The following is a 9,927-nucleotide window of genomic DNA, read 5'->3' as shown; positions in this document are numbered from 1 at the left end:
TAGAGCCTAGAGACCCTCGGGACATATTATCATGTAGGCATAAGTGTCTGATAGTGTCTTAATGTGTGTGCGGGTCGCTTAAAATATCTTCACGGGCCGTATGTTATCCGTCCCTGTTCTGTACCGAGATGGGCCACACTCATAGTGTTTGGTGTGGTATATCTTGACGATGTCATCAAACACTGTGGCTAGTTTGAAGTTTGTCACTCAATGATTAGGGTAGTAATTGCCAGAGGTGGTCAGTAACGAAGTACTTCTACTTTTTCGAAGTACTCAAGTAGTTTTTCCTCTACTTCTGGTACTTGCTCAAGTAGATCTTATTTTCGTCACTTCTACTTCTACTTCGTAATATTTTGTGATCTACTTACTTACTTTTCGCTATTTTCAGTTTGTCAAGTAGAAATAGTTTAATCCTCCAATCAAGAAGATAGCCTGAGAAATTTCGGGGTAGTTTTCACGGAGTATCAACATATAATTTTGGGTGGCGAGATAGCGCAGTGGTATAATCCGCGGCTGCAACACCAATGGGTTGCGGGTTCGAGTCCGACCGATGTCGACTTCCGAATTCCTACACCTAAGTATTGGAGGTTTATCTATGCTCCTCCTCGCCACCTCATCCGCGGAAGCAGTGTCTTACAAAAAGTCTAGAAGTGGGCCGTGCTATAAGTCGGCAGCTACGGAATAAAAATGAAGAAAATCGGCCTGGTGTAAATGACCATAGCGTCGACAGACACCATGAATACCACAAACAAACAAACATTTAATTTTCATGAAAGTTGAGGAAAGTCCAGAATTTTCCTCGCGCTTCGCGCACTGTGGATATGGAGTAACTAGTATGACATCACGAAAGTATCGGTGAATATAATTTAGGTAGCGGGTTGTGTGGTTCCGTTCACACCGCATTGTCGCCCATATGAAATATTTCATCACAGTATATAATATGGCTCATCATAACGTTTGAAACTGCTGTTTCACAATTTAGCATTTACTTATCATATCGTAATCTAGCAGTCCATGGCGTGTCCTCATCTGGAATAGTGGACTCTGACTTTTTTAGTTTCAGACCTGTCTTAGCATACCATCTTTGAAACTTTCTGGACTGAAGACATGGAATACATTTTCAGCTTTTAGAAGTAGTATTTCAATTTCAATTCCCAGTATCAGACTTTGAGTTTTGATTAGTTTCAGTTCTTTTGTCCGGAGAACATACATGTTGAAGTATAAAAGCAAGTGTAGTGATGCCTTCAATCTCCGGAAATAAAGCTACAACAATATGGCATTTTTACGATTCACCATATTTTTATTAACGTTTACTAATCGCGAAAAGTGTATCCTAACCGTATCCTATAAAACTTCTCCGTATCGCTCTTCAACTAAACTACGGGCCTTATAATATAGGGTTACCATACGCAATGCGGAGAGAAAAACGGTATTTTGAGCTCTGAGCGGAAAGAATACCTTTTTTTTAGTCAACCGATCACAAAGTGGGAAAAATTCACCGGTTTTTGAGAATTCTTCTCCGGTTTTGCAAGTCTCAAATTTTTGAAAAAGTGTCCTCTTTTTAGCTTTCCAGAATATGGTAAGCCTATTATAATATGAGGAGGGCGCCATACCATGATATTTTCTGGACTACTTCTACTTCTACTTGAGTAGCATTCTTGACTAGTTTGACCACCTCTGGTAATTGCCTTTTCCAAATCGGCTATGTATCGGCGTGACCTGAACTGAAACTAGTCTACAATTGTTGTTTGTTTCTATGAATAGTTATAGGCAATTTCTGGAAATTAAAGCTAAAATGGGGGTAGGCTATTAGTTATGTCTACTCTAAAAGTGTGGAGCGCATCGACAAATTCTCTGGTCCGACTCCGATCCGTTTTTTCAATTCTCTGGTCCAACTCCGATCCGGCTCCAGCCTCATCAGGAAAAAGTGCTGATGCAGCTCCGATCCGGCTCCAGCCAAAAGTGAAAAAGTCCGGCCGGAATTCCGGCCCTACACGGTACGGTGTTTATTTGAATTTATAAATATGGCTCGTTGATAGTCGCACTGGCTTGGCAGTTACTTGCGTGTGGTTGGTTGGTTGGTAGTTATTTAGTTACAAAAGTCATGCTTATCCAGAAAGATTCTGGCCGTATCAAAAAAGTACTGATCCGGCTCTGATCCGGTTCCGGCCGTATCGGAAAAAGTACCGATCCGGTACGGTGAAAATTGAAAAAATCCGGCCGGATATCCAATCCGGCTCCGGTCCATGATCCGCACTAACTCTAAAGCCGCCCAAGGCCGCTTATGAAAACGAGTAAAGAGAATTCTTGCAGACTATAGCGTCGAACGCATATAGATGAATACCCGTCAGACAGTGATATATCTTGAGTTATGCTTCTAGATCAGGGGTCACCAACACGCGGCCCGCGGGCCGCATGCGGCCCGCGAGATCATATTTTGCGGCCCGCGACCTGATTTGGAGAAATTTCGGTATAACGCTTACTAAAGTATTTTGAAATGCTGAAATTGATTTCAGTTTGAGCATATTGTTGTTGGTGTTAAAAATGAGCCATTCTACTATTTCCGATATCACTATTCCTCGCTATCTGATACGGTTTCGGCATTGTAATATCATTCCATGGAGGAAGAATTTGCTGATATGAATGGGCATATTGCCTTGACGTGCAATGGCCCACCATTGCCGAGATTGAAACGCTTGAAAAACGATTTCGGGCTCTCCAAAAGACCATGCTTTACGAGGAGATAGTTTTCCAGCTATAGTAGCGCTACCGTGTCTAGCTAACCCCAATATCGATTCTTTAATCCAGGGGTGGCCAATCTGCGGCATTAGAAGGAACAGTATTCGCCCTTCGACACTTAATTCAATTAGGATGTGTTGGCGGCCGTCAATATGCAAATTGAACTTGCGAATTAATGAGAGGTTTGAGTCATTCTTGAAATTTTCTTCGCGCTACCCGCGGTTTAATGCGTGTTAACGTTCGATTTTAATATAGTAGTGTCCTTTGTAATCTGAGTCCCACAGTACAGATGCAAACAGCAGAGGAAAATGATGCATGTGCCCCATAATTAAATGCAATTGTTAAGCGTGTTCTCCTTATCATGAATGAAATTTTTTCGTGTAGGCCTGCATCAACGCGCATCAAATAGGCTATATCTCCACTATACCGACAAATCTGATGGGAGGTCAAGAAATAACTGCACGTAACAAAGGGGAGTAATAAGAATAGGCACACTCAAAGATGCAGCACAGCATTAATAACTTCCCTAAGTTTTCCAATACGCACCCCTTGCATCAACTCTACCGGTGAATCTGATCAAATGGGCCGAGAAAGGATAAATATTAGATAATATGTCAAACTATTATGCTAATATTTATTGCCAAAATTCACTAATGAAAATGTAAAATTGTTCGCGCTTGGCGCGACTAGAGAACTAATCCCTATGGCTCTTCATAACATTACTACTCAAGATTTCGGTGCGCATAGTAAACCGATATGAGTAAATAGATTACTCCGGAGTATACCGGCAATGGACATGGACATTGGATAATTTAACGTGGGCATTTGGCCCCAGTTAGTTCACTATGCGACCGCAAGCTACATGAGTAATCGAAATGCGGCCGTGAATAGCAAAAAGGTTGGTCAGTTGTCACCCGTTATAGTTGCTACAGAGTGTTGCCAGGTATCATGCGCAGCTCATAGTTCAAAATAGAATGAAATTGATGATCATGATATTTTTTGTTGTATTTGTGTTTGTACAATAAAATATTATTTCTTTTGTGGTGACTATGCCCGTCGCCCATGTTAGAGAGCACGGAATTGTACTAACGTCGAAGAGTTATGGAACGTCTTTGTTAAACTGCGTTGCCTATTTGAACATCGATATTGAAGTCTTGCGGCCCGCGGCCTCCAGGAATTTTGAAAAGTGGCCCGCGACCCATTTTGAGTTGGCGACCCCTGTTCTAGATCATCTCTGTGAAGAGTAAATTTTGACACAATTTGATAAACATCAATGTAAGGGCTTGCAGCCTAGTATAAATTTCAATATTACCAATATTACCAATATTACTCTGCGTATATCCCCCTTGGATTTGTTGAATGAGCATCATTCGCTGAATACCTACATGTTTATTTCGCTCTCGATGTTGTGTGACTGCGGGTCAAACTCAGGGCCGTAACAGCACTTCGTCAGGCCCCCCCCCAAAACGTTGGCCTTGGGCCCCCCATGGGGTGATAAACCTAACTTCTGGGGGGCGAAGCCCCCCAGACCCCCCTTTGGCTATCCGCTTTTTGACGCTATTTCACATCTCCACTGGGGGGCCGTTAGGTCAGACAGCTTTTCCCGCCTAGACGCGCGAAGCGCGAAAAATTTCAGTAATTCAAGAATGTAATCGGGCGATATGATCGGGAATTACATATATATTGCTATCAATTTTGATCCTCTCTCTGCTCACGTAATCAGATTTACCGGTAGAGCTGAGCGAAGTCTGTTTTAAAACGTAGGACCGCCCAATAATAATTAGACATCTTCGGGCGTGTACCCGTTGGCAGGAACGAAACAGCACTTCGTCAGCCCCTCCCCCCTCCCCTCCACACAAAAACTTGGGTTTTGGGTTCTCATAGGTTGATGAACCGACCCCTCATCACAGTGTGCACTGTTTAGTGAGCCAGCTCGAAGCGCGAAAATTTTCGATAATTCATGATGCAATCGGTCAATAAGATCGGGAATTGCATTGCTATCAATATCTTGTCCTCTCTGCTCACGTTATCAGATTTACCGGAAACTGTAGGACCCGTAAATAATAATTAAACATCTTCGGGCGGGCGGACCCGTTGGTCTGACTTCGTTACATGATTTTATTTCGTGACCTCCTGTCTGCTATATCAAAAATATAGAATCGCTCTAACGTACTAAACTAAAAGACGCACACGATTTCAAATTGGTATTTCTTCACTGGCATATATTTTTTATCTGCTGGATGGTATTTGTCTTCTGAGGTTCAGATTGCCAAGACAGGAACATATGGCGCCAGTCATTTAGGCGCCTATGGACAATTAAACCTATTATTTTGTATATATAACGAAGTTTTCGGTCTGCGTAAGGACAGTCCGTTTCGGCCAAGCTTTTCGCGCTGCCGGACGTTCTGACACACTTCTTGGAGTCGCATGTAATAAGTCCTAAATCATTATATATCTTGGTGCGTAGTGGCGTGTTAATGGCCAACGCCGATATGTCCATTTCTATAAATGTTGCGTGTTTTTTCTTGGGGGAAGAGTACCAAATAATGAAGATATTTGGCAACTTTAAATCGCGCGCAGCGCGAAAAATTTTGGAAAAAATTGCATAAGTTTTCAAAAAATACTCTATAATTTATGCTAATTCACGAAATAATTTGGGGCCCCCTTCGAGCTCGGGCCCCCCCCCCAATTGGGGGGTTTGGGGTGCGGCAGTTACGGTGCTGGTCAAACTCACAGCAGAGAGTCACTAAATATTCACAAACGGAAAGCTGGATATTTTAAGCAAGCTTTTGTAACAAAGCAAGAGAAAAATTTGAGATTGACAAGGTGCATGCCCGTTTGGTGGTGATTTTTTTATGCTTCCAGCTCCGTGCATATGGTGGTGCGAAGTTGAAATGCAAAGAAGTTCAACCAAAGATGTTATATATAACATGACGTGAAAATGCTAATCTATGAAAAACGTTCCCAGTGCAGAACCTAGCAAGGTTCGTTTGTGAACGTGAACCTCTAAATTTCTGAGGTTCACACACAGAACCCGAACGTGGACCTCCCGTTCACACTATCTCTACATAATATCATGACTTGGATTCGACCCTCTGCTCGATGACTTGGACTTGGACTTGACTCGGTGGTGAACTGGAAATGATTCGACTTGACTCGATTCAAAACTATAAAAGTGAGATTGACTTATTGTAACTCGGAGCCTTGTGACTTGGTTACAACCCTGTTGGTCAAAACATATTATAGGCAAACCCGATAATTCGGGAATACGAGTGTATCAAGTAGACAAGAATTATTATAGGCCTACGTAGCAGATGACTATAGCTTAACCGAGAAACCGCGTATCCGATTATTGTCTTTCGAACACAAAAGGTTTCTGAAGCTTGCGTCACAGCGATTGCTTGTTGATTTAACAACAAATCCGGTTGGATTGCTGTTTACCGATCAACACCCCTTGGAGGAAGGAATTAGTTCAAATTCTCAGGCATACACAATAACATACTGTCCAATTTCGCGCGCTAATCAAAAATGACCGTTACGAAAATCTGGGTCGCGAATTATTTTATCATTGCTTTATCAGCAATTACTGCGAGCAAGGTACAAAAGTAGGCTACAACACGTGTTATGACTTTTAGTCCGAAAGCATGTGATTGGCCGGTAGGGTTGGTTTTAATGCAGCTTTAAGATCAGCTGATTGTCTCGAGTACTCCACATTCCTGTGATTTTGATCACTAACTACAGCATAACAAGGAATAATTCGCTTCACGGTCGCGGAAATCAGTAAACATGCTGTGATGCTGTGCGAAAAACAAACTATGGCACGATAACGAATTCCCTCGCTTCACTGGCATGGATATCCCACCAACCTGCTGTGATTAGTATCTCAAAAAGAGTTTTATCTGAAGAGCTTCTTGGAGGCGCAGAACTTCAATATGCAAGTATCAACAGAGGTGGGTAAAGTAGTCAAAAAAGTTACTCAAGTAGAAATAGAAGTAGAAGTAGAGAAACTAAAACGTACGAGTGGAATTTATCCTTTTAAAAGCATCCTAAAACTACTTCAAGTAGAAGTAGAAGTAGCAACTTACTCTACTCTAGTAAGCAAGTATAAGTAAGTAGTTATGAGAAGAATTCGTAAATACGTTCTCGTGGGCTATCATAAGCCGGAAACTGAGCCCTGCGGACTGTTGAGAGAGTTGGGTTCGTGCTAATCAGTACAAAGTTTCCACGCATAAGAATAGGTCCGCATCGTGGGATGCAAATTATAGTTTTACTTTGGAGAAGCGGCTCCTAACTTTTGTTAACCCCAGAGCTCCATTTCAGATCAGGTCATGGAATTGTGTCCTCCTCCACACGAGAGTTGGATCAATTGTAATTTGTAATTGAGCTGAATGTAATAATTACATTTTTTCATGTAATTGTAATTGTAATTGTAATTGAAGCATTTCAATTTTGTGTAATTGTAATTGTTATTGTAATTTGATCAAAATTTTGCTCAATTACAATCTCAATTACATTTTCATGGAAACCTGACAATCACAACATAACATAATTATTTATTCAATCATTTATTCGTCGCACCAGTGAAAATCCGGTACGAACCAGGATGACGACGAGGGGCCTTAGTAAACAGTCACCACATGTAATAATTAGCCTATTTACATCATATGCGTGCTGCGATATAACTAGATAATTCAGTCACGCTGAACTGTTTCCCATACTTCAATAGCAACAGAAAACGTTTTGAATTACAATACAGGCTAAACCAGTGGTTCTCAAACTGGGAGCATGCCCCCTTGGGCGGCGTGAAAGCATCTGAACGGGGCGCGACGCTCCAGTGGACTGAAATCTTTTCCGCGCTTGGCCCGATTCAACTCCGTTTATGGTTATTGCTCGGTGTATAGTCTGAAGTTCGTATTGGAGAATTCTCTCATCAACAGTCATAACCTTCCATACCATCGACCTATATGTAAGGATTGCTAACTTTCTGGTTTCATTGTGTGCTATGACGATAAGGGGGGCACTAGGGTTGTCCATAATTTGGAAAATCTCAAAATTTATGCATATCCATGTCTCATTTTATAGATTATAGATAAAAAACGTCAATGAACCTGCAATAAGCTCACAGGAAAGTCTAAATGCGTTTGAAAGTAGCTTCCGTAGAGTGGGCGTGTCAGCGACCATAGAACGGCAAGCAGACTAGTAATCACGAAATCACGGCGCTTGATTGGCTTATCTGCTATGCTTCAATGATCACGAAGGTGGCGGCTTGCTGATCAGCTGGTCAAGGAGTCGGCTAACGGCGGTGATTCTGCAAGCGCATTGTAGGTTGGTCCGCAGATAATGATTCAAGATTAATTCAGAACATGTTGAGTGACGAAATACATGATGAACAAAGAACAGCAGCTTCACAAAAGCTTTAAATACATGACTTGATGGCTTATTGTGAAGGCAACCGTTGTAGCCTGTATGCCTTGTTTTCATCGAGGGAAAGCACAAAAACAAGAGAAGAAATATTACAAAGGCGCTTATGCAAGTGGCGAACGAACTTCTAGTTTCAGAGGGGATGTTCCATGATTGAATACAAATATAAAACTTGACATTGACACTACTGTGTCTGATCTTATCTTGTCGTGGTAGCCTATATAATTGAAGTCTTAAAAGCTGTACGGACTAGATGAATCAGCCATTTATGCTTGGCACTTGTCACAGTCTTGCAGCATAATGAATCATACCCGCGAGTGCTGTCTAAGTCCTCAATGACGCCCCGGAAGAAGGTCTAAAGGCAAGTATAGACTATGCTGGTAGGACCAGTAAAAAGACTGTTCGCTTGCATTGTTTAGCATGTCCATAATGAATCTTAGATCATTACCGGCTGCATCACGACTAATGCTTGAATCAAACCAGACATGGACATAAAAAAGAATGTATTGAAGCGTTGCGGTAGTTACATTTCTTTAGAGTCCCAATGCAAGCTAACTGGTCGGCCTACATATCTTCTGAGCAAACAGGATTGTGTCCAGAATCCATCTCGCATGGTGTGCTGCACCAGTTTGGCGTAACTAATATACTTTACCTGCACTGCACCCAGAAAAGCAGGACCACTTGGCGTAATCTCAATCATATCAGGTAGGTATTTCTGGGATCTATAAGTTCACCAGCATTCGCTGTTTCACCTCTGTCATGCCTGCAAGAGGGTATATTGTTGTTCTGAACCTATCGTTATCTAGTTTTACCACATTAAAAATTCAATGACCAAGTGTCTCATTTTAGTATTTAATCACCAACGTACAATGCGCTTACAGAATCATCATTGCCGTTAGCGTAATTCTTGAACTAGTAGAAGCACATAATCAGCAAGCCGCCGTGGTCGTGATCATTCAAGCATAGCTGATTAACCAATCAAGAGACGTGATTTCGTGATTAATAGTCTTCTCGCCGTTCTATGGTCGCTAACACGCCCACTCTATGGCAGCTACTTTCAAACGCATTTAGACAATTGTTAACGACTTTCCTGTAAGCTTATTGCAGGTTCATTGGCGTTTTTTATCAATAATCTACAGAATGAGACATGGATACGCATATATTTTGAGATTTTCCAAATTTTGGACAACCCTAGGGGGCACGAAATATTCACTGTCATAAAGGGGGGCGTGTCTAAGAAAGTTAAAGAACCAGTGGGCTAAACTAAATCTTAATATTTCAAAAATGGATGAGCAGCAAATATACTCTTCTGAAACATGTGCTGAACCATTTCCTACACCACGGTCAAAGTTTTATTTAATCTCTGACCAGTACCGAGGCTTGTTGCAACAATAACAAAAAAAATTCAAGTTTCCAACCAAGGCTTCATCAAACTTGATCACGCATTTCTAGAGATGTTATCCCAATCTTACCTCCAATCTTGGCCAAATTTACTGGAGCCAGAAACTTTCCGCACCCTAATGTTCATCAAAGGCAATCCAACAGTTTCCGAGCAAGTTAAAATGTAAATGCGAAACTGAATATTGTAATTCTTAGTTATCAAGAGGTTCTTTCCTTTTGCATTTATTTTAATTTTACCACCTTATCGGTATCATCCTTATCGCTGACGCCTTACCAGTTACTTCATTATCCTTACTCAGCGCTGAGTAGCCTAATCATTTGATTACATATCATTGACTGTCCTGTAGCCTATTCGATGTTAGTGGC

Source organism: Botryllus schlosseri, chromosome 9 (assembly GCF_051294905.1).
Source record: "Botryllus schlosseri isolate E-star chromosome 9, Bs_hap1, whole genome shotgun sequence".
Taxonomy (NCBI): Eukaryota; Metazoa; Chordata; class Ascidiacea; order Stolidobranchia; family Styelidae; genus Botryllus; species Botryllus schlosseri.
The sequence above is the reverse complement of the archived record's forward strand: the minus strand, read 5'-3'. Positions refer to the sequence as shown.